The following is a 25,496-nucleotide window of genomic DNA, read 5'->3' on the forward strand; positions in this document are numbered from 1 at the left end:
TTTTTAAATCCCTGAGTTATCGTTTGGGTAATGAATCACTTACTTTACAATGACCTATGATTCTATTATGTGATATCAAGTTTTAATCTTTTTATATTTGAAAACCTTTCCAAAATCAAATTTGAAATCCAGTTCTGTTAACTTCTTTAATTATTGATGTTAGGTCTTCTGAAGTCCAAAAGAGACATATTCAGCTTATTTGGTATAATAAAAATCATACAGAAAGCATTGTCAAATATGAAAGTGTTTAACCTTATTTGGATTATATTTATATAAATGGGTTATTAGTATGTGTTCGAAAGTTGTATGAGATTCCTGTGATTCTGATATGTCTTAATATATGTTATCAGTAGTGACTATGATTATTATGTAAAATTGTATGCCACAGAAGTAACCAAATTCCTTTGTAAATTGTGTCTTTAACCATGACTGTTCTAAGAATTTTATCATCCACAAATGTTGTTTTGCTTTGATCCTTCTTTGGGGTGGTTTATAATCAGCAATATTACTCTGAGAACTACTCTTACATATAGGTTTCTGATAACTTTAGAAATTGTGCCATTGGAGTAGAGAGAAAATCTTCCAGGACTCTTACGGAGAGCTGATGTATTAATGAGGATTGCTGATCCAATCTCAAGCAGGCTGACCTATAGATGTGATAAAAGCCCTTTGAAAAACTGACCACATACCTTGTCCTTTACAGGATCCTGACTTGTCGTAAGTGAAGAATGTCACTTTCAGCCAGGTGCGGTGGCTCATGCCTATAATCCCAGCACTTTGGGAGGCCGAGGCGGGTGGATCACGAGGTCAAGAGATCAAGACCATCCTGGTCAACAAGGTGAAACCCCGTCTGTATAAAAAATACAAAAATTAGCTGGACATGGTGGCACGTGCCTGTAGTCCCAGCTACTCGGGAGGCTGAGGCAGGAGAATTGCAAAAGAATGTCACTTTCTGATAGGCCCAGGAACCCCAAGTTTTCTTGGAACCTCAAAAAGAGAGAAATTCACCCAATTCAAACAGGTATCTGCAGACATAGCTAAATTGTTGGCTGGGTGTGAGGCTTTTAAAAAGATCTAATCTTTGATTCCTTATGGAAAAGATTCCAACAAAGCCATTTTTTTTTAAAAGAGGGAGCTAGTATGGTAAACGATTATTCTTGCTGCACCTTATGCAAATAATCAAGCCAAGTATAATATGACTAAAACTTATTTTACAGATAAGATTGTCCTATTATCATTTTATCTTTAATAAAATTAGGGAATTAAAGAGAAAAAAATCATTTCAGAATAAACTATAGTACACTTGTTATTAGATTTTAGCCTCGTCTAGTGTTATGTAATTATTTTTCTACAATTTGGACTGAATTCTAAAATTTTTCCTGGTCACAAGTCTCCAAAATTGTCTTCAATTTTTTTCTTTCTTCTTTTCCTTTCCTCCCCCATTTTTTCTGATTTGAAATACTGAAGCTGGACAGCTTATATTTTGGAAGAAAATAACAGCAACCTATTTATAAGCCATTTTCATACCTGCAATCTGAGGTATAGACTTCAGGGTAATATGTACTTAAATTTTCCAGGATTGTTGTCCCTTTTTTGTTTGTGACTTTCTCCGTTTGTTCATTTGTTTTCTTTCTCTCTTCCTCACCCTATTTTTTCTTTGTGGGAGTAAGATTACAACATGGTAAAAATGAGCTTTCCTAACATGAGACCTATTTATCTAGGAATAAATTGCCCTAGCCACAAGATATCAGAGAAAACTTGAGACCAGAGACTCATTTTCTTCCAAAATGCTTTCTCTAAAAGACCTCTTTTTAAAAAAGAGGGAGAGAAACGTGAAAGGAAAATAAATACTTGGGACCCCAACTCACTATGCCAAAAGGAAAAAATTAAGCTGAATGCTGAGTCATGTAAGAAACTGTCCTTCCTTTTGTTTCTACACAGATAGCTATAGACAAAAAGTTAAATATCTTCATACATAGAAAAAGTCTGAAGCAGAGTGAGTTCATCCATGAACTGGAGTTTTTGTAAGATCAGCTCAAGTGAAGCAAAGGAGACTGGGAGTTGAAAGTATTTCAAAGGGGGAGCTATGTTGATGATGAGGGGATTTGTGTTGAACAAGATAGGAAATAATGGATAAGAAAGTGGTGAGATGAAAGGACTGAATGTCTCCCCATCATTAAGAAACTATTTAGTTGCATGGAGTACTTGCATCCATGTCCTGAATGCATAGGAAGTTGTAGAGGAAAGTTGGATGTTATTTCAATTTTTTGAAAGAGTTGCTACTTTTTAAGAGATGAAAACATCCAAGGTGTGACATAGAATGGATGACTGAAGTGAAAAAAAATGAAAATGTCATTGGAACATGGAAGTAAAGAAACTGAGAAGCTGAGAGTTTTTGCATCATCCAGTCAGGTGTGGAAATCGCCAAGAATAAAGGAAGCAAATTTGTTTGAATGGAAGATCTTTTGCCAGGAACAGAAGACTTCAGTGAATGAGGAGGTTTGACTAGGAGGTTGCCAGAAGATAGTGAGAAGGACTAAGAAATGGTGGTATATCCACATGACATAAACATCAAAAGAACAGTTATTTTTGCAGGAGGGAAGGGGTAAGATAATTTGGAAGTAGCAATGGGACGGGGCGAGGAATGCACCTACCTCTAATCCTGGCCCTGACGTTCCCTCAGGGACCAGATAGGTTTCAACTAAGGTAAGGCAAGGAGGCATGGGGAAATGTGAGAGAAAGGGAACTGCTGAACACAAATTAGAGTCACATGATACTGGAAGGGTTTGTTTGGGGAGGGGAAGAAGTGGAGAGGATAACAGTTTGTGGATTATGAGTTTATGAGAAAAAGAAGGACTTAAGTTGGAACACCTGCAGATTAGTGAGATACACAGGTATGTGAAGTATGATGGGCTTGAACCTGGCAGTCTCACCTTGTCATCCTCTTGGTGTTGTGTGCAGCCTAAGGCATTAAATTATGGTGCAACCTCAGGACTAATAGTTATTCTCTTAACAGCTGAGAGTTCTACAGTCATTTGCCATAATTAGATACATTACCTTATAGAAAGTACTAAACCCTTCAAAACCCTCATTTCTTCATCTATACAATGAGGAACTAATCTAAATAATTTCCTAAGCTTTTTTAGACATGTTAAAGATCTGACAGTGAAAAAGTGAGGTCATATGACCGGTAAGTTTGCAGTATTAAAAATAAATATTCATCTTTCAAATCAATGATGTATAAGAGCTAATATTAGGAAGAAAGAGAAATATCTGAGTGTTTATGCATCTGGTACATTTGGCTTCAAAGTATGTTGAGGATCTCAACAAAACAGATAAGTGACAGAACAATTCAGCATATTTTAGAGACATGGTTATGCCTTCCTGCTAAAGCAAATACATTTCGTAACTCATAAATATGAATTAATAATAGACATGATCTTTCAAATACTAAATAGTAAAGTCGAAATTGAGTTGCCAAACTCATCTCTCACCTTCCTTCCATTCTGTGGTATCCCTATCCAATCTGTATTATTAATTAACTGTAGGCCGGGCGCGGTGGCTCACGCCTGTAATCCCAGCACTTTGGGAGGCCGAGGCGGGTGGATCACGAGGTCAAGAGATCGAGACCATCCCGGTCAACATGGTGAAACCCCGTCTCTACTAAAAATACAAAAAAATAGCTGAGCATGGTGGCACGTGCCTGTAATTTCAGCTACTCAGGAAGGCTGAGGCAGGAGAATTGCCTGAACCCAGGAGGCGGAGGTTGCGGTGAGCCGAGATCGCGCCATTGCACTCCAGCCTGGGTAACGAGAGCGAAACTCCATCTCAAAAAAAAAAAAAAAAAAAAAAAAAAATTAACTGTATTACTGTTTTTCTAACAGTAGGAGAATGCATAAATGAGATACTTGAAAGCATACAGTCATAAGTGGTGAAGGCATTGAGTTAGTGAGATGTTCATTCAATCAATAATGAAGATGCTTCTTCATAATTAACTTTATATTTAGACTAATTTCTGATTAACCTTCTTGGTTGAACTAACGGATCAGTTCAGTCAATGCCATAACTACACTAATAGCTTACTGCACAAAACTGGCTATTTCAATCCAAATAGTGGAATAACTCTGGGGTGAATCCAACAACGAATCCTATTATTGGAGGAGGTTTTCTTTAGGTCTTCTTATTTCCCTAAGTTATGTGTCTTGGCAGGTGTTTTGTTAAATGGTTTAAATTCTTCAAGTAAAAAGGTGTCTGGGGGAAAAAGCAGGAAAGGCTGAGCTTGATTAGGGAAGGATATTGTATAAAATCAAAAGGGGATAATGCAGACATTACATCAGCATATATTCACTCATTTGAAAGCCTGATACAGGTGAATTAATTTCACTCAACTAGGCAAAGAGTTAAAAATTGGAATATATCAGTAGTAGAAAAATATATCTGCACATACATGAAAGGAGTTCTGAAGTTTCTTTATCTTATGACAGTGAATGTAATTTTGTATTTGACAAATATGGCATGTTAGCTTATTTCATCCCAGGTATTGTGCCTGTAGTTTGGGTAGTTAGAATAAAGTAACCTTTATTCACATCACAACCCTGCCATCTAAGGCTGTGATGTGAATAAAGCTTACAAACAATCAATACATGGGTATTCTGTAGGCATAGATCATTTAAAAAGCCAACACATGGAATTCTTCCCAACACAGCTTAAAAGTACAAGTTGAGCACATACTATGTATTAGGATATTTGCAAGTGCTGGAGATGCAAAGGGGCTTATTATATGATCTCTGATGCTAAAGAGATGCTAGTCTTGTAGCCAAAAATATGTATGGGATAATTGGATTTCTTAAAGTACTATAATTAAAGGTGATAAATGTTATTATAGATTTATTTATTTCAAAGTATAATGGGAATATAGGGACTATTACAATCAATTTAGACTGAGACTTATCTTTAATTGTGGATAACGTGGCAATATAAAATTCACAGAAAGATTTTCAAAAACTAAAATAACTTTCATCTTTACTTCGAATCTAATGCTTGTAAACCAGGAAAGACTTTGCCTCTCAGAGGACGCTTGGCAATGTCCGGAGCTATTTCTGTTGACACAATTAGGGTAAGGGTACCCCTGGCATCCAGTAGGTAGAGGTCTGGGATGTTGCTAAACAGCCTACTATGCACAGGACATGCTTCCACAATTAAAAAAAATATATCTGGCCCAAAATTTCATAGTGTCAGGATATTATAAACATAGGGAAATGTATTCAAAGGTTTAAAACTGGACAAGAGGACATCAGTAAAAGTTCAGTGTTGCAGAATCAGTTAAGATTGGACAGTGAAAATGAAAGTTTTTGTCCCAAGATCAGGAGCAGATGAGATCTAGTGGTTAGAAAGAAAGACGAAATGACACCTTGGATTAAGGATATTTGGGCAAGCCCACATAACAGCACTTGAATATGCAATAATTAGAGCTGGGACAATGAAAGCTTGATTTTCGTCTTGGCAAATAAGGGCTAGAGAGTGTGAAGCAGTGGCCAATTCTGTGGGGACATGTAGAAAAGAGCTTGGATTTTAGCTTGGGCCTATACTAGCTGAGCAACTCATTTTGCCTTCTAGGTTTTCCTTCCTTTAAGGTGGGGAAACTTGTTAAAAGGATGTTAAATGCCTAGGACATAAAAGGTGCTCAATAAATAATACTGAACATTACTGAGATACTGTTGAAGTTCTAATTGTACCTCTCCTTCCATGATTGTCTTTGCCCCCTTTTGTAAAATTAGTCAGGGTACAACTATACTGCATAACATGGAAAATAGAAAAACATATGAAATGTGGGATGGGAAAGGAAAAGTGAATGACAACGTACAAAACATTTGCAAGACATCCTTGGGCAAAATATTGAAAGCTGAGTCAGAATCACCAAGATATCTGAACAACATTCTTCTGTAGGAAGAGAAAGCAGATATTATTATGAGAATGTGAGGGGGATAAGGGGAGTGGAATCTGCTGCTGTGATTAATTTAGCCAAACACAACCTGGTTAAATCCAACTCTCTGTGGCTCCTGCACCCACACAGCTACATGTTATGCTACACACAATGATACTGACTGTTTCCACTTGCATTCATGACCATTGTCCTTCAATGTCCTCAGTACTGTGCTGCAATGATGTCACATATCCCCAGTCCATACTCTCCTAGCTGATGACTTCATACTTTCTGAACCTCTTTTTGCAAACCTCCAACACCTTTTTTTTACCATAATCACTCTTAGCTAATGACCTTGATTCCTATTTGACTGTCAAAATGGAAGTATTTAGAGAAGAACTTCAATGAACTCTCCCACCTCATCTACTTACCTCCTACATCTGTGTCCATTCACACTACCTTCTTTTCTGCTATGAAGAATTAGCTTAGTTCGTACTCTTAGCTAAGACCAACCCCTCATTAATGCACTATAAGGGTTACCATGGGTAAGTAAGAAATAGGCAAAACTAGAAAATGCAATTCTCCAATGGTAGTGTCATAGAAGACACAGCTGTCCCTTCTAGGGACTTTGGGAACACTATTTTATTCAAGATCCCTTGACTGATATTTTAGTTATTGATTGCTGAATAAAATAAACACTGTAAAATGTAATGGCATAAAATAATCCATCTGGAGGATTGACCAGGAATTTTGCTAGAGCTCTTAGCCAGGGGACCTCCGTATGGAGCTTCAAGTCATAGAGGCTGGGTTCCAAGAGAAATGTTCCAAGAGTAAGCATTTCAAGAAGCAGGAATTGGAAGCTACCAGATCAGTTAAGGGCTGGGCTTATAATAAGCACAGCATCCGTTCTCTTATGTCCTATTGGAGCAGACACAGGCTTAGTCCAGAGACAGCAGAAGGCCTGAGCTTGTGACTGCTCTGATAAGAGCAGCCTAAGAGGTGTGGTTTACCGAAAATCACCACATTAACCATCTACCGCCACATTTGGGTGCTTTTAGACACCCCTGGAACACTGAATTTCATTACCGAGGCCTACCTTTGATTTTAGCTGTAGCTGTGGTATACATGTCTGTGCCAGCTCAGATTGACTTTGCATTTCCCACTTCAAGAGAGCCAGTATGTTTCTGCTTTCTGCCTTAAGTCCTTCTCTGATGCTGGGTAACCTGAAAGTATAAGTGAGTTAATTACCAAAATAGCTTTAAAGCAGTAGAAGATGAAAGCTGGTAGATCGATGTTCCAACCTCTTGTCCTTTAGGAAGATGATTCTGGGAAGCATGATGTGTGCTTCTCAGTAGGTCCTGATGAACTGACCTCCTTTTGCCCACAGTAAGAACTGTGGCAATGAACCTTTATGTCGGTTTTTCCTATTTTCTGAATTAATTTTTCTGGTCGCTCACTCCTGTGTCCTAGGATCACCACCCAAATAAACTACCTGTACTAAAAATCTCCTTTGTGACTCTTTCTCCTGGGGGAAAATAAACTTAGAGAGATATTTTGTCAGATAACAAAAAAAAAAATCTTTCATGTTCCATTTAAAGAACCAGGTCCAAAGTTAGGACTTGTGAAAATAGTTGAACTTGTGACTGTAAGTTTCAGTCCTACGCTTTCAGTAAAAGGGCTTACAGTTAGAGGACTAGACGTTAGCTTCAGTGTATCAAGCTAATGGAAGTGAGGAGAAAAGTTTAGTCTTTTGTCAGCTGGAAGACCAACCAAGAAAGATGATTTATTCTATATTGGCCATTCCTGCAAAGAAGTATGATATCTCCAAATATACTTAAAAATTGTGCATAAAAATTGCATGCAACCTTCCTTTTTCAAGATAAAAGTATGCCTTATTGGCAGGAGAATACTATCTTAGGAAAGATGGCTATTGCAAATTTCCTTTTTTTGGGAAAATAAAATATTCAGTATCCAGAGGTTTTAAATACGGTTTGTAATCTAAGATCTGGAATCATAGAGTCAGTAAACAATTCAGTTGTTCAACTGGGAGAAGAACTTCTTATGCAGATTTTAGAGACATTTCAATGTGTATGTCGGTATGTTTATACCAATAATTGAATTTTTGTTTGAAGAAATATAAATATATTTGAACTAATGTACTGAAAATATATTTAATTTCTTTTACAATTTATTTATACCTCAGTTTCTTCAAAAAGTGATTTATAGTTACTTATAATAAGACGTAAAATGTAACCAGACGGGATATATTAGGATTCGAATTAAAAAAGAAAGAGTAATAAGGGTATGGTGCAAAGCAGATATGTACCCAATTATATGTGCTACTCTGCTGTTCTTTGCCATATCTCTTTCCCTTGAGGCGAGTTAGGAAAATACCTGAGAAGGATAAAGTACTCCCTAAAATACAATTTTAGATTCATTCCAGCATGCAGATTAATATAAAATCAAATGCAAAAGTTCTGCTCTGTGTAGCATGGCAACAATTGATTTAGCTTGAAAACAATTTAAAGCAATACAACCAGATGCTGTATTCAGAAAACAACCACAAAAGCAAAACTATTTTAAACTGTCCTTTTGCCATCCATATATTATCCAACTTTAAGCAGCTCTACTTCCTCACATACTCTTCAAGGAGATGCCCTATTTGTGAAATGTTCACAAAGATAACTTGTTGTATGGGCTTGTTCTTTATAAGCTGGTTAAAAGTTCTGGGACATCCTTCTAAAAGTATTTATTTTCACATTTGAAAAGTTGAGCTACAGCTTGGTTTTATGGCAATAATGAGCTTGCAGAGTCAGTTGTTTGTTCGGGCCACTCACAAATCAAGATAATATAACCACATCATTGGACTATAAAACAATATTTCCCTGTTCTATATGAGTCTGTGTTCAGCTCATCTAAAAGTAGCATTCAATCATTTTGAATCAAGTTATAAAGAATAGTGGGGGAGATAATTTTATTTCACCCTTATGGAAAATTTTAACTCTTCTATCAGAAAGACCATTTTTTATACATTTAAGGATTGTTCTATGATGCTATTCTAGTTGAAGAATAACTTGAATTAATTTTGTTATGTGATTTTAAAAAATAGTATGTTTAATCATCTATCAATTATCTGAGCAGCCTCAGGATAACATAAACCCATAGGACTTTTCCAAATTCTAGTTTATCTAGGTTGCTCCTGCAATGTTTCTCATGACACCAACTCAATAAACTCAATAAGCTCTTTTTTTCCTGCCTTTTAACCTCTAACCACAATACCCTAAACTGTCATTTAAACTCTAGAACTTTTTCCTTCTTTTCCAAGCTGTTCCAGTTTAATAACAATGGCCTTAGCTAAATCACGAAATCTTCCTAGGTCTTATTCTTCAGCTGAAAGCACCTATTTTGTAGTGTTGTATTGAGGATTAAATGAGTTGATTTAATACATTCATACACAAGAGCATGTCACAATAGTAAGCACTCTCTGAGTTCCTGTTGCTGTTATTGTGATGATTGCATGGTGGGATTCAACTTTGCCTGTACCAAAGCCTGTGTCTCCTCCTATCTGCACCAACTGAGAATTGACATAAGAAGGGAGCAGTACTGGATGACACTGAGACAATATGGATAGAATTGGAGCTCAAAGTCTCTGGCTCTGCCTTCAGGGTGGGCACTTGAGATGGCACGACCAGCCAAAAGCTATGCAAAGTACGGGACTCCCCTCTTAGAATCCAGTTATTATCTTTACATTAAAAAAATTAAAACTAAAAGTGTATATGTTGGCACTGTAGAAGCAGAGTGTTTTTCTTTCCTGCAGAAGGTTGTAATTCCTCTACTTTCCTTTGGCTAAGGAAAAGTTGAGAATGAACCAGTTTGACATCTGTGTTAACCTGACATCACTACCCTATTTACTAATTGTGTATGAGCTAAGTCTCATCATAGAAATATATGTAACAGAATAAAATATTCTAGAAAGGTAGCACTCATGTTTGCTCTTTCATTTTGATGTTAAATCTGAATATCCATTATTAACTCCTGGTGGAATAGAGCAAGTGGAAGCAGGCCTCGTGAGCCTCAGCACCTGCAGGTGGGGTCCTGCAGGCCTGCCAGCAATAGAAGTGAGTAGGCACACACAAGTGAGTAGCTCCACCAGGGATGGATTTGTGGAATAAATTAGGACACAGAGTAAACCATGTGTCCAGCTTTTTTACTCTGTGTGTGTGTTTTTGTAAATACATTTTAAGTATCTTCTCTGGCAGCCTCTAGCCATGCTGAGCTGCCTCTCTGAGCAGTCCAAGTTTTCTCTGAGATGCTAATTGTTTTGTTTTCATTGGTTTGTTTTTTAGTGTGTTGGTCACCAAGTTTTGAGTGGTCTGCCCTATTCTGTTTTCTCATAAGCTGGTAATTTTAGTAAGCAGTTTGTTTTGAGCAACACACATATTTTATTATGTAATATAAACATGCACATACACACACAATTATCTCTCTGACATAAACTGTAGCATATCAAGAGAATTTGGAGAATTGGGGGCCTTCCTACTTTGTCTTAAGCTTCTTGAGTCCAAAGGTAGGGCTGACCTAGTAGGTCCTTTTACCATATAGAGGCCAGAGGTAACAAATAATTCTGATTCTTTTTAAGGAAAAGGGTATAAGAGAAAGTGAAAGATGTAGAAGGAAGGCCATGCATGAACTCTGACCTGCAACATCATGATTAGGAATGTGGACACTCTAGTCCAGTTTTCTGAGTTCAAATCCTGGCTCCGCTATGGATTAGCTCTGTGACCTTAGAAAGTAAGCCCCATCTCCCTACTGGAAAAATAGAACTGGTATTGTGAGTACTCATCTTCTAGACTTACGCTGTAAAAATTTAGAGAGATAACCCATGAAGGGACCATAAAGGATTGTCCCAAGAAGATATGTTCACATCCTAATTTTCAGAACCTGGGAATGTTATTGGAAAAAAGGTCTTTGCAGGTGTAATTATGTTGAGAAAAGGTAGCCATCCTGGATTATCTGGGTAGGCCCTACATTTTAATAAACGAGTGTCCTAAGAAGTTTGAGGCAGAGGACTATTAGACAAAAGAGGAAGAGAGTTCTGACTATGGAGTCAGAGATTGGAGTGATGCCGCCACAAGTAAAGGAATTGTAACAGCCACCAGAAGCTGGAAGAGGCTAAGAATTGATTCTCCACTACAGCTTCTAGAGGGAGTGCAGCCTTGCAGATACCTTGATCTCAAACTTCTGGCCTACAGAACTGTAAAAGGATAAATGTCTACTTTTAAGCCACAAAGTTTGAGGCAGTTTGTCACAACAGCCACAGAAAACTAATGCACCATAGAGAAACATGTAAAGTCACTGGCAAAGAGGAAATAATCAATAAATATTAAGTATTACTACTACTACCCTGATCAATTGAGAAATGGGGCCTTATGGATACTGGTTTCTCCCTAGTCTACCCAATCAGTTAAGTCACTCCTCTTTGCATGCAGAGTTGCTAGTAATTGAGAATTGCTAAGAATGGAAGATGCTTTCTTGGCACGTCTGAGAGAGGGCAGAAATGTTTGTCGAAGTTGCCAATGCTTTAGAGAAAGGAAACGATGTAAATCCCTAATTTTGAGCCAAGGCTGAAGCATGCAGTGCACAGATAATGAAGGTTCTATTTATAACAGACTTGTACAGATTTATCCACTCAGAGAAACCAGAGAGTTGGACTATAAATCCACATGTGTGCAACTATATTTTGTGCAGTGTAGCCAGTGTCAAGACTTCCTGGAGCTACAAACAGAAGCATTGTCCTGGCAGGGGTGACACAACAGCTTGTTTACTGAAAGCTGCTTCTGCAAGTTTCCTTTTGGAGAGGGAATGTGCACTTTATGTAGGATGGCCATGCCTGTGCCTTCTAGTTTGTCTGGACTGTCCTGGCATTCTCTGGATGTACTAGCACTCCAACTGGAGTAGCATTTGTCACTCTCAAAAATGTTCCAGGCTAGGTGATAAACTATATGCTTACTTTAACATGGAGACTCACGATATTCAGCCTGCCAAGAAGTAAGATCAAAAATCACAAGAAAATGTTCCTTTCCAAATGTGTTAGGCAATTTTGCAGCAGTAACCCTAAATGTGAAAGAAGTAAGGACGGTGGATTGACCTGTATCTCTGGAAGAGATTTTTTCCCATGATGGCTAGAGAATTAAAAGGCCTAAAAGGTGACACATAGGGAAATGGATGTTATAAAATTCAGAACTTTAGCAGGCAATTAATATTAAAGGCCCTCAACATTTTGGAGATCTTCATGTCAGATTCCCAACAGGTTAAAATCCAAGAGGGGACTTTTGGAGAATGCATATCACGCTCCAGGTCTACCCAGCTTAAAAAGCCATACTCCTTAGTGATGTTGTGTGGCTATGCCCTGCCAGAGTGCCATCTCCTGAAGACCAGGGCACTCCACATCCAACTGGCTTGAGCCCACCTGGGCAGAGGTGGTAGGTGAATCTGCAGGATTTCTGACTGTTTCCCCCAGGGGCTGGAGTCAGCCAGTGGATCAGATCTCTCCATCTGGAGGCAGTGAAATGACTGCCCACTTTCTGAAATTTTGTGGTATGTTTGAGATGGCAGAGTATGAAGATAGGAAGAAGGCAGATGGTTATTTGATATTGGAGAAGTGTTCTTTCATGGGGAATGTCCTTCTCTCAGTGGAGGAAATAAAACCAACAGGAGATAGAGAATAAGGAGGAAACTGTCTGTTAGCAGAATTATCATTATAACCTGGACCCAACTTTCATAAAGTATCCCTTGAGGGACTCTAATGTTCTCAGGATAACATTGTTTGCTCCCTAGGGATAAAGAAAAGGGACTGGAAAAGCCTAGTCCAGTTATTTCCCTGTAATTCTGCTTATTCCAGAATTTAGGGGACTGATGGGATTTGGGAACAGGGTAATAGAGGTAAAGAGGAAACAGATCATTCATCTGAAAGTGGGAAAAAGATACCAAATATGTAAATAATATATTATAAATACTAATACTAATATTATTGGAAGACATGCAGATAATAAAATTATATGAACATGCATGGGAAGAATACATATCTGCTATGGGAAAATAGTTATCCCCAGAAGAAAAAGAGGAAACAAAGATGGGTAATCATGTGTATTTTAGTTGTCTCTATCACTGTTCTCCTAAAGTTATATTAAAAGTGACTGTTTTAAAATAAGTAACAGGAACCTGACTTCTACCATAGCACTCCCAGGGGGTCATCTTGGAACCCCATTACTCCCGGCTCCTCATAAGAGTAAGGACTGGACGGTGTATTATTGAGTATGAAGTTCGCCTTGCTTTTCCCTCCTGGCACACAATGGCTAAGGTTTTCCTAAAATCCAATCATTATATATTTTGGATACCATGAATTCAAAGTAATGGATTTTCTTATAAGGAGGATGGTGTGAAGTTTGAATAGGTAACTTTTCAGTAAATCAATGACCCATATATAAAGAGTGGCTGGGAAGAGTCCACACTGAGCAGGGAGTGGAATATGTTAGGGAGAATCAAATAAAGCATGTTGGGTTTATTTGTTAAATAAACTAACCCAGTTTTAACCACTGGTGATATAAAGCAAACCTCCATGGTTAGGGTTTTCTATAGTATAATAAAGACTCTCCCCTGTTCACACTCCCTCAGACCAGAGGTTCTCAGAATGTGGTCACCAACCAATAGCATCAGCACCATCTGGGAACTTGTTAGACATGTTAGTTTCCAAATCGAAACTCTGAGCGTGGTGCCATCAGTCTGCTTTAACAAACTATTTAGATTATTCTGAGACACATTAAAGTTTACTAATGACTTCTCTAGACTGTTTGTTGATCATAATGAAAACAAAATATTAAAAATCACTACTACCATAATAACAATCCACATGTGCCCCCCGTAACACCAGCACCAATCCAAACCAACCAGAAAGAAAAAGAGGAAAATAGAGGGTGTCAAAAAAACCCTAAGTAGAAGAAAGGCCTAAAACTAGTAATTAAAATAAACTATTAGAAAACTTTAACAGAAAAGCAGACCAAATCAAATATAATGTTTTAAAATAATAGACTTAGCAACCTGACAAGAGAGAGAAAAAGATTAAAGATAATGATAAAATTTAATTCAAGAAAGTAAGTGAAAGTTAAAAATCAGAAAAAGGGAAAATAAATGAAATGTCTTATAAAAATTCTAACATCTGACCCATATAGCACTTCTTTCATACCAGGCACTGTTCTAAGAAGGGTATGTCTTCTATCTCATTTAATCCTCCCAAAAACCCTATGAGATAAATACTGTTTGCCATCTTCATTTTATTGCTAGGAAGGAAAGGCAAAGAGTAGAAACTTTGCTGAAAATCGAACAGCTGGTAGGTAAGTGAAGAGCAGAAATCCAGTTAGCAGAGCAAAAAAAAAAAAACCCATTATCTATTAAGAGAGGTCATATTAAAAATAGAAATAAAGCCCATGAAATTAATGAGTTTAAAATGTAAAGTCAAGAATTAGGCTATGCAAAATATGCAGTGGGGCAGGAAACAGAGGCGAAACAAAGAATGAGGTCTCTAATGGGCTGTGAAGATGGGTGTGCCTTTCCAGGGTCAAGGCAAAGGCCTTACTGTTCCTGGAAGAGAAGTGGGGTGGAGAGATTGGCAGACCCTCACACCTTCCCTTTCACTTAACTCCCTCTCACGTTCAGCTCTACACAAGTCAGATGCAGATTTTCTTAGATTTACAGAGATCTACAGTACAAATACCATGCCTGTTACAGTGATAGGACTTCATTTTATTCTTTTTTACCAAATATAGAAAACCTTTGGTTTGTCCTGGCTAATTATGAGTCAGTTGGCTTTGAATAAATTGAAGATTTGATTTTGATTTGTTTTCACCGAATCTTGTATATGATGGTTTCAAAGTTTTTGAGGACCTAAATTTTCCACTAACTATCCAGTAGCAATGAGAACCCAGAGGCCATTAGTATAACTACTGCTACGATTTGGGGTTAAGGACAATTAAAATGGCCTTCTAAATTTTGTTAAGTTTTTGCCCTCCTACTCTTATTATGACTCTAAAATCAGGAGGCGATACTAAGATGTTCCAAGAACAAGGACAAAATATCAGTGCAGTTCACACTCCAGCAGTCTCCCACTCTCAAAGGTGAAGACAGAAGAATGAGAGTTTCAGCTTTCTGTTTTCAGATGCGTCCTGGGTGCAGGCCGAAGATAAACTGCCTAAAGCTGTGGCTAATAAGAAATAGTTGGCTTAAAAGCCAGTAGGAAGTTTCTTTGTTTTTTCTCTTTGGGGAGAGATCCAGAAGGGAGGTGAATTCTTTCCTAACCTAGATGATCAAAGCTGGGTAAAATGCTTAATCAAATTGGAGGCAATACTGAAAGGGTAGCCACTTTTCTGGACTGAAAAACGGATACTCAGCACTACTTTTGAAAGAAATGTTTAGAATTGAGTCACTGTGCTCTTCTGCTAAAAGGGAAAAAAGAAATGTTGGGAATAATAAAACTGAAAGGGACAATAAATTGGGCAATATTAATATACTTTTAGTTCACTAATAATTCAGAGTGGATATGTTTTAATTAAAAACATTTTAAATAAGTAATATATGCATATAATACAAAAATTTAAAACCACCAGCAAATACACTGTTAAGATGAATTTTCTCTTTTACTCCTGTTCTTTGGTTTTCTAGTTTTTCCCAACTAAGAAGGGTACCAAATAGATACTGTTAAATTTAAAGATTTTTAAATGTTTTAGATTGTCAATTATTTTATTTTTATTGTCAGTAGGGGGTACACTATAAGTTGCCTTTTGGTAAATTTCCTATACTTTTAGCCTATGCTTTATTTGGCAGATGCTAACAAATAAACAAAACCTTTCTTCTGCATTCAGTAAGCACTGTAGGACCAATATGTTCATGTGTGTACTTTTTACTGATGTGTGCCTTTACATTGAAACAGATGCTGTAGATTTTGGCATAGGCAGTGGGTGAAATCTGCAATTGTCTCCTGCTATTAAGCAAAGTTTGACAAAGAGATTTTTAATCAAATATATTGGAGGATGCCATAAAGCCAGTCTTAAGAAAAATAAAATGAGAGTGAGAATAATAATAATGATGACCATTATTTATCCAGCACCTATTGTGTCCTGGATCTTTTAATGCATTACTTCAAACTTTAGGCTCAAATACGCATAGCAACTCTGAAAGATAACCATTAGCATGGCTATTAAAAGATTCAGACATACACAAAGCCTTACAGTTAGTGACAGCCAGAGTTCAAACCTAGGTATTTCCATTTCCAAAATCTGTATACTTTCTCTTATATACTGTTGCTTCTCACACTGGTCCATGCAACTTCTTTTTTTGTTTGTTTGGATTTTAATTGACAAATAAAAATTGTATATGTTTGTCATATACAGCATATTTTTTGAAATATGTATACATTGTGGAATGGCTAAATTCAGCTAATTAATATATGTATTATCAACATACTTTTTTGGGGGTAAGAACACTTGGCTCAGTGTGGTGGCTCATGCCTGTAATCCCAGCACTTTGGGAGGCTGAGGATGGCTCAGGAGTTCAAGACCAGCCTAGGCAGCATGGCAAAAGCCCATCTCTACAAAAAAATGTAAAATCAGCTGGGCAGGTGGTGTATGTGTATTAGTAGTTCCAGCTACTTGGCGGGTTGAGGTGGGAGGATGATGTGAGCCCGGGAGGTCAATGCTTCAGTTAGCTGAGATTACACCAATGCACTCCAGCCTGGAAGACAGAGTAAGACCTGTCTCTAAAAATTTTTTTTTAAATAAAAATACTTAAATTTACTCTTAGCAATTTTGAAGAATATAATATATTGTTATTAACTCTAATCACCATGTTTTAAAATAGGTCTCTTTAAATTATTTCTTCTATTGAATTGAATTTTGAATTTTGTATCCTTTGACTAATATCTCCCCAGCTGCTCCCATTCCCTGGTAGCCACCATTCTACTCTTCAATGAGATCAGCTTCTTTTAGATTCCACTTGTGAATGAGATCATATGGTATTTGTCTTTCTGTGTTGCCTTGTTTCACTCAACATAATGTCCTCCAGTTTCATCCAGGTTGGTGTAGATAACAAGACTTACCCCCTTTTAAAGATTGAATACATTTTCTTTATTCATTCATTTATTGATGGACATTTAGGTTAATTGAATAACTCAGCTATTGTGAATAATACTGTAATGGACATGGGAGTGCACGTATCTCTTTTACATCTTAATTTCATTTCCGTTGGATATACCCCATAGTGGGATTTCTGGGTCATATCATGGCTAGATCATATGGTAGCTCTATTTACTATACTTTTTTGAAGAACATTTATGCTGATTTTTATACTGGCTATACTAACTTACATACTTTTTTTTTTTTTGTACTTTAGGTTCTGGGGTATATGTACAGATCATGCAGGACTGTTGCATAGGTACACACATGGCAATATGGTATGCTGCCTCCATCCCCTCCCGTCACCTACATCTGGCATTTCTCCCCATGTTATCCCTCCCAGACCTCCCCACCTCCCTGCTGTCCCTCCTTTGGCACCCCCCAACAGAACTCAGTGTGTGATGCTCCCCTCCCTGTGTCCATGTGTTCTCATTGTTCAACACCTGCCTATGAGTGAGAACATTTGGTGTTTGATTTTCTGTTCTTGTGTCAGTTTGCTGAGAATTATGGTTTACAGATTCATCCATGTCCCTACAAAGGACACGAACTCATAGTTTTTAATGGCTGCATAGTATTCCATGATGTATATGTGCCACATTTTCCTTGTTCAGTCTATCGTCCATGGGCATTTGAGTTGGTTACAGGTCTTTGCTATTGTAAACAGTACTGCTATGAACATATGTGTGCATGTGTCTTTATAATAGAATGTTGTAATCCTTTGGGTATATACCCAGTAATGAGATTGCTGGGCCAAATGGAATTTCTATTTCTAGGTCCTTGAGGAAACACCACACTGTCTTCCACAATGGTTGAACTAGCTTACACTCCCACCAACAGTGTAAAAGTGTTCCTATTACTCCATATCCTATCCAGCATCTGTTGTCTCCCGTTTTTTTATGATCGCCATTCTAACTGGTGTGAGGTGGTATCTCAGTGTGGTTTTGATTTGCATTTCTCTGATAATCAGTGATGTTGAGCATTTTCTCATATGTTTGTTGGCCTCATATATGTTTTCTTTTAAGAAGTGTCTGTTCATATGCTTCTCCCACTTTTGGATGGGTTTTTTTTGTTTGTTTGTTTTGCTCTTGTTACCCAGGCTGGAGTGCAATGGCGCGATCTTGGCTCACTGCAACCTCTGCCTCCTGGATTCAAGCAATTCTCCTGCCTCAGCCTCCTGAGTAGCTGGGATTACAGGCACGCGCCACCATGCCCAGCTAATTTTTTGTATTTTTAGTACAGACAGGGTTTCACCATGTTGACCAGGATGGTCTTGATCTCTTGATCTCGTGATCCACCTGCCTCGGCCTCCCAGGGTTTGTTTGTTTTTTTCTTGTAAATCTGTTTTAGTTCTTTGTAGATTCTGGATATTAGCCCTTTGTCAGATAGGTAGATTGCAAAAATTTTCTCCCATTCTCTTGGTTGCTGATTCACTCTAATGATTGTTTCTTTTGCTGTGCAGAAGCTGTGAAGTTTGATTAGGTCCCATTTGTCTATTTTGCTTTTGTTGCCAATGCTTTTGGTGTTTTAGTCATGAAGTCCTTGACTATACCTCTGTCCTGAATGGTTTTGCCTAGGTTTTCTTCTGGGGTTTTTATTCTGTTAGGTTTTATGTTTAAGTCTTTAATCCATCTGGAGTTAATTTTAATGTAAGATGTCAGGAAGGAGTCCATTTTCTGCTTTCTTCACACTGCTAGCCGGTTTTCCTGATAACATTTATTAAACATTTTTTAATGTTTTCCCCATTGCTTGCTTTTGTCAGGTTTGTCAAAGATCAGATGGTTGTAGATGTGTGGCATTGCCTCCAAGGCCTTTGTTCTGTTCCATTGGTCTATATCTCTGTTTTGGTACCAGTACCATACTGTTTTGATTACTGTAGCTTAGTAGTGTAGTTTGAAATCAGGTAGTGTGATGCCTCCATCTTTGTTCTTTTTGCTTAGGATTGTCTTGGCTATGCAGGCTCTTTTTTGGTTCCATATGGCGTTTAAGGTGGGTTTTTTTTTTTTCTGTGAAAAAGGTCATAGGTAGCTTGATGGGGAGAGTCTTGAATCTATAAATTACTTTGGGCAATATGGCCATTTTCACAACATTGATTCTTCCTAACCATGAGCATGGAATGTTTCTCCATTTGTTTGTGTCCTCTCTTATTTCCTTGAGCAGTGGCTTGTAGTTCTCCATGAAGGGATCCTTTACATCCTTTGTTCATTGTTCCTAGGTATTTTATTCTCTTTGTAGCAATTGTGAATGGGAGTTCACTCATGATTTGGCTCTCTGTTAGTCGGTTATTGGTGTATAGAAATGCTTGTGATTTCTGCACATTGATTTTGTATCATGAGACTTTGCTGAAGTTGCTTATTAGTTTAAGGAGATTTTGGGCTGAGATGATAGGGTCTTCTAAATATACAATCATGTCATCTGCTAATAGAGACAATTCGACTTCCTCTTTTCTTAATTGAATACACTTTATTTTTTTTCTTGCCTGATTGCTCTGGCTAGAACTTACAATACTATATTGAATAGCAGTAGTGACAGAGGGCATCCTTGTCTAGTGCCAAATTTCAAAGGGAATGCTTCCAGTTTTTGCCCATTCAGTGTGATATTGGCTGTGGGTTTGTCATAAATAGCTTTTATTATTTTGAGATATGTTCCTTTGATACCTAGTTTACTGAGAGTGTTTAGCATAATGGGCTGTTGAATTTTCGTTGAAGGCCTTCCTTGCATCTATTGAGATAATCATGTGGTTTTTGTCTTTGGTTCTGTTTACATGGTGGATTATGTTTATATACTTGCATATGTTGAACCAGCCTTGCATCCCCAGAACGAAGCCTACTTGATCGTGATGGATAAACTTTTTGATGTGCTGTTGCAATTGGTTTGCCAGTATTTTATTGAAGATTTTTGCATCTATGTTCATCATGGATATTGGCCTGAAGTTTTCTTTTTTAGTTGAGTCTCTGCCGGGTTTTGGTATCAGGATGATGTTGGTCTTATAAAATGATTTGGGAAGGATTCCCTCTTTTTGGATTGTTTGGAATAGTTTCAGAAGGAATGGCACCAACTCCTCTTTGTACATCTGGTAGAATTCAGCTGTGAACCCATCTGGTCCTGGACTTTTTTTGGTTGGTAGGCTATTAATTGCTGCCTCAACTTCAGCTCTTATTATTCATCTGTTCAAGGTTTCAACTTCTTCCTGGTTTAGGCTTGGGAGGGTGCAAGTGTCCAGGAATTTATCCATTTCTTCCAGGCTTACTGGTTTATGTGCATAGAGTTGTTTGTAGTAATCTCTGATTGTAGTTTGTATTTCTGTGGAGTCAGTGGTGATATCCCCTTTTATCTTTTTTTTTTTTGCATCTATTTGATTCTTCTCCCTTTTCTTTTTTATTAATCTGGCTAGTGGTCTGTCTATTTTGTTGATCTTCTCAAAAAAACAGCTCCTGGATTTATCGATTTTTTTGAAATATTTTTTGTAATCTATCTCCTTTAGTTCTGCTCTGATCTTAGTTATTTCTTGTCTTCTGCCAGCTTTTGAGTTTTTTTGATCCTGCTCCTCCAGCTCTTTCAATTTTGATAATAGAGTGTCAATTTTAGATCTTTCCTCGCTTCTCTGGTGGGCATTTAATGCTATAAATTTCCCTCTAGACACTGCTTTAAATGTGTCCCAGAGATTCTGGTATGTTGTGTTTTCATCTTCCTTGGTTTCAAAGAACATTGTTATTTCTGCCTTCATTTCATTGTTTATCCAGTCAACATTCAGGAGCCAGTTGCTCAGTTTCCATGAAGTTGTGCAGCTCTGAGTTACTTTCTTAATTCTGAGTTCTAATTTGATTGCACTGTGGTCTGAGAGACTGTTTGTTATGATTTCTGTTCTTTTGCATTTGCTGAGGAGTGATTTACTTCCAATTATGTGGTCAGTTTTAGAGTAGGTGCCATGTGGTGCTGAGAATAATGTATATTCTGTGGATTTGGGGTGAAGATTTCTGTAGATGTCTATTAGGTTTGCTTGGTCCAGATCTGAGTTCATGTCCTGGATATCCTTGTTAATTGTCTGTCTCATTGATCTGTCTAATATTGACAGTGGAGTGTTAAAGTCTCCCACTATTATTGTGTGGGAGTCTAAGTCTCTTTGTAGGTCATTAAGAACTTGCCTTGTGTACCTGAGTGCTACTGTATCGGGTGCGTATATATTTATGATCATTAGCTCTTCTTGATGCATTGATCCTTTTACCATAATGTAATGCCCTTATTTGTCCCTTTTGATCTTTGTTGGCTTAAAGTCCATTTTATCAGAAACTAGGATTGCCACTCTTGCTTTTTTCTGCTCTCCATTGCTTGAAAATCTTCCTCCATCCCTTTATTTTGAGCCTGTGTGTGTCCTTGCACATGAGATGGGTTTCCTGAATGCAGCACACCAATGGGTTTTGACTTTTTATCCAGTTTGCCAGTCTGTATCTTTTGTTTGGGGCATTTACTCCATTTACATTTAAGGTTAATATTGTTATGTGTGAATTTGATCCTGCCATTTTGATGCTAGCTGGATATTTTGCCCATTAGTTGACATATTTTCTTCATTGTGTTGATGGTCTTTACCATTTGGTACATTTTTGGAGTGGCTGGTACTTTCCTTGTTTAGTGCTTCTTTCAGGAGCTCTTGTAAGGTAGGCCTGGTAGTGACAAAATCTCTCAGCAATTGCTTGTCCATAAAGGATTTTATTTCTCCTTTGCTTGTGAAGCTTAGTTTGGCTGGATATGAAATTCGAGGTTGAAAGTTCTTTTCTTTAAGGATGTTAAATATTGGCCCTGACTCTCTTTAGCTTGTAGGGTTTCTGTGGAGAGATCCACTGTGAATCTGATGGGCTTACCTCTGTTGATGACCTGACCTTTCTTTCTGGCTGCCCTTAGCATTTTTTCCTTCTTTTCAACCCTGATGACTCTGACGATTATGTGCTTTGGGATTGCTATTCTTGAGGAATATGTTTATGGTGTTCTCTGTATTTCCTGGACTTGAATGTTGGCCTGCCTTGCTAGGTTGGGGAAGTTCTCCTGGATAATATCCTGAAGAGTGTTTTCCAGCTTGGATTCATTCTCTCTGTCACATTCAGGTACATCTATCAAACATAGATTAGGTCTTTTCACATAATCCCATATTTCTTAGAGGCTTTGTTCATTTCTTTTCACTCTTTTTTCTCTATTTTTGCCTTGTTGTTTTATTTCATTGAGTTGATCTTCAATCTCTGATATCCTTTCTTCTGCTTGGTCGATTCGGCTATTGAAACTTGTTTATGCTTTGCAAAGTTCTCGTGCTGTGTTTTTCAGTTCCATCAAGTCATTTATTTTCTTCTCTAAGCTGTTTATTTAGTTAGCATCTCATCTCACCTTTTTTCAAGGTTCTTAGTTTCTTTGCATTGGTTTAGCACATGTTCTTTTAGCTCTGAGAAGTTTGTTATTACTCACCTTCTGAAGCCTATTTCTGTCAATTCATCAGATTCATTCACCATCCATCTTTGATCCCTAGCTGATGAGGAGTTGTGATCCCTTGGAGGAGGAGAGGAATTCTGGTTTTTGGTGTTTTCATCCTTTTTGCACTGGTTTCTTCCCATCTTAATGGCTTTATCTACCTGTGGTCTTTGTATTTGGTGACTTTCAGATGGGGTCTCTGAGTGGACATCCTTTTTGTTGATGTTGAAGCTATTTCTTTCTGCTTCTTAGTTTTCCTTCTAAGTCAGGCCCCTCTGCTGCAGGACTGTGGGAGGTCCACTCCAGAACCTGCTTGCCTGGGGATCACCCATGGGGGCTGCAGAATAGCAAGGGTTGCTGCCAGTTTCTTCTTCTGCTATCCTTGTCCCAGAAGTGTACCCACCAGATGTTGGCCTGAACTCTCTTTTATGAGGTGTCTTTTCGTGTATGTGGTTGGGGAGTTGCTTGAGGAGATAGTTTGTCCTTTATAGGAGCTCAGTGTATGTGCTCGGAGCTCCATTGTTCCGTGCAGAGCTGCTGGGCAGGTACCGTTAAGTCTGCTGTAGCTGAACTCATAACTGCCTCTTTTCCCAGGTGCTCTGTCCTAGGAAGGTCGGCTTTATTTTTAAGTTCCTGTTGTGCTGCTGCCTTTTTTCATAGATGCCCTGCCCCACACGTAGTCTAGTCACAGTTGGCCAGTGGAGGTGTTGCTGAGCTGCCGCAGGCTCTGCCCAGCTGCTGTGTGTACTGCCTCAGTAGTGGGGGACTGCCTCGGTAGTGGGGGATGCCCTTTCCCCCACTGAGCTGGACCGTCCTGGGTCCAGCTGCGCTTGCTGCGAAACTCTCAAACCAGAGCATTTCAGATTGCTTGTTTTGTTGAGGTGGTACCCATCAAGCCAGATTGCCTGGCTCTTTTCAGTCCTCTCCCTTTCAGTTGAATGGGTGGCTCTGTCTCCCCGGTGTTCCAGGGGCCAGTTGAAATGGCCACCCAGACTTGTGTGAGTTTCTGTGCACCAATCCAGCACTGGCTGAAACCACCATACTGAAAACTTGTGGCGCTTTCATACTGGTAATCTCCTGGTCTGTGGACAGTGGAAACTTGTTTGGAAATGCAGTGAGCACTCACCCTCTGTGCTGTTCTCACTTGGAACTGCACTCCGGAGCTGTTTCTATTTGGCCATCTTGGATCCTTTCCCTAACTTACATTCTTACCAACAGTGTTTGGTGTGCAAAAGTTCACTTTTCTCTACATCCTCTCTAACACTTATTTTTTGGCTTTTTGTTAATAGTCATCCTAATAGATGTGAAGTGTCTTAATTTACAGTTTTCTGATGATTAGTGATTTTGAGCATATTTTATATACCTCTTGGCCATTTGTATGACTTCTTTTGAGAACTGTTCATTCAGATCCTTTGCTTATTTTTAAAAATAGGGTTGTTTCCTTACTATTTAATTGTTTGAGTTCTCTTTATATTTTGGATAATCACCCCTTAGCAGATGTATGGTTTGCAAATATTATCTCTCATTCTGTTTTTTTCTTCACTATGTTGATTGTTTCCTTGGCTGTGTAGAAGCTTTTTTGTTTGATGTGATCCATTTGTCTATTTTTGCTTTTGTCGCCTGGGCTTTTAGGTTTATGTCCAAAAAATCATTACTCAGACCAATGCCATGGAGCTTTTCCATGCCACCTCTTAAGAAAGAATGGGTATGGAATTGCTGAGTGCAAAGAAAAATTAAACACAAAAAACAGAACTAGTATAGGATAACATGTGAGAAGAAACCACAAGATTCAAACAGAAGCTGGGGTATATGCAACAAATATTGGGTTACATTTTAAAGCTATTCCATGATTTATATAACATCACATCATAAACTAATGTTTTCCTTTTGCTGATGTCATTTTCTGTACTACTTGTAAAAGTTATGTTGTCACACTAGATCTTATGGAGACTCTTTGGAAGGATGTTTTTTCTTTCTGAATTTTTGTGCTATTTTGCTTGCTTAGTTTCCAGTGCAGGTCACCCGGGCCTGGATACTCTAAAACCATTTTCTGGACAATTGGGCTGAAGGTCAACCACATTTAGTGCAAGATCTCCACACTGATTCTAAGTGGTTACTGGACAAACACCTGTGACAGAATATATTAATGAATTTCCAAGAAAAAAACTATAATGGTTGTTATCAATTGTTTTATAACTAGTAACCTTAAAGTTTAATGGCTTAAAGAAACTATATTACCTCACAGTTACCATGGGTAAGGAATCAGGTGTCTTTGGTTCCAGGTCTCTTACAAGATTTAAGGGATTGTCTGAAGCTGTAGTCATCTCAAGGCTTGACCTAGGAGAATCCACTTCCAAACTCATTCATGTGGCTGTTAGTTGGAGACATCAGTTCCTTGCCACATGGGGGTCTCTATAGAGCAGCTCACATGGCAGCTGGGTTCCTTCAAAGCAAGCTAGCAAGTGAACAAGAAACAGTGTTCTACAAAGAATTTATAATTTTATATAATCTAATATTGGATATTGGAAGCGGCATTCCTTCACTTCTATACTATTTTCTATCTTGCCTACACATAAATAAATCCAGCCCATACTCAAGGAGATGGGATAACATAAAAGCATAAATATCAGTATATTAGGATGCTTGGGATATCTAACATGGTGCCAATAAATGTTTAATAAATAAACAGGTAAAAAGATAAATTTTAAAATGTATCATACAAGTGAACATGTATCAAGCTTTCCATTTAACTCATTAATTCATGAGAAAATATTTTATAAACTGCTCAAGTGAAAACAAAGTACCAAACAGTTATTGTCAGATCCGAAATGATGAAATGATTTTTATAAATGGCTATTGTATTAATCTGTTTTCATGCTGAGATAAAGACATATCTGAAA

General features: G+C 37.9%; 1 long non-coding RNA gene across 1 annotated transcript; it reads right to left on the reverse strand.

Annotated features, from left to right (window-relative positions):
- Nucleotides 1–754: 754 nt before the first annotated feature.
- LOC135273994 (uncharacterized) lies at nt 755–25,130 on the reverse strand. The gene is made up of 3 exons (XR_010341771.1): nt 24,835–25,130; nt 7,020–7,146; nt 755–850 (listed from the first exon to the last, which is right to left on the reverse strand). It is a non-coding gene; the product is annotated as an uncharacterized LOC135273994 (long non-coding RNA).
- Between the last annotated feature and the right edge of the window lie 366 nt (nt 25,131–25,496).

This window comes from Aotus nancymaae, unplaced genomic scaffold, assembly GCF_030222135.1.
Source record: "Aotus nancymaae isolate 86718 unplaced genomic scaffold, 86718_ANA_hifiasm-v0.15.2.pri h1tg000002l, whole genome shotgun sequence".
Classification (NCBI taxonomy): Eukaryota; Metazoa; Chordata; class Mammalia; order Primates; family Aotidae; genus Aotus; species Aotus nancymaae.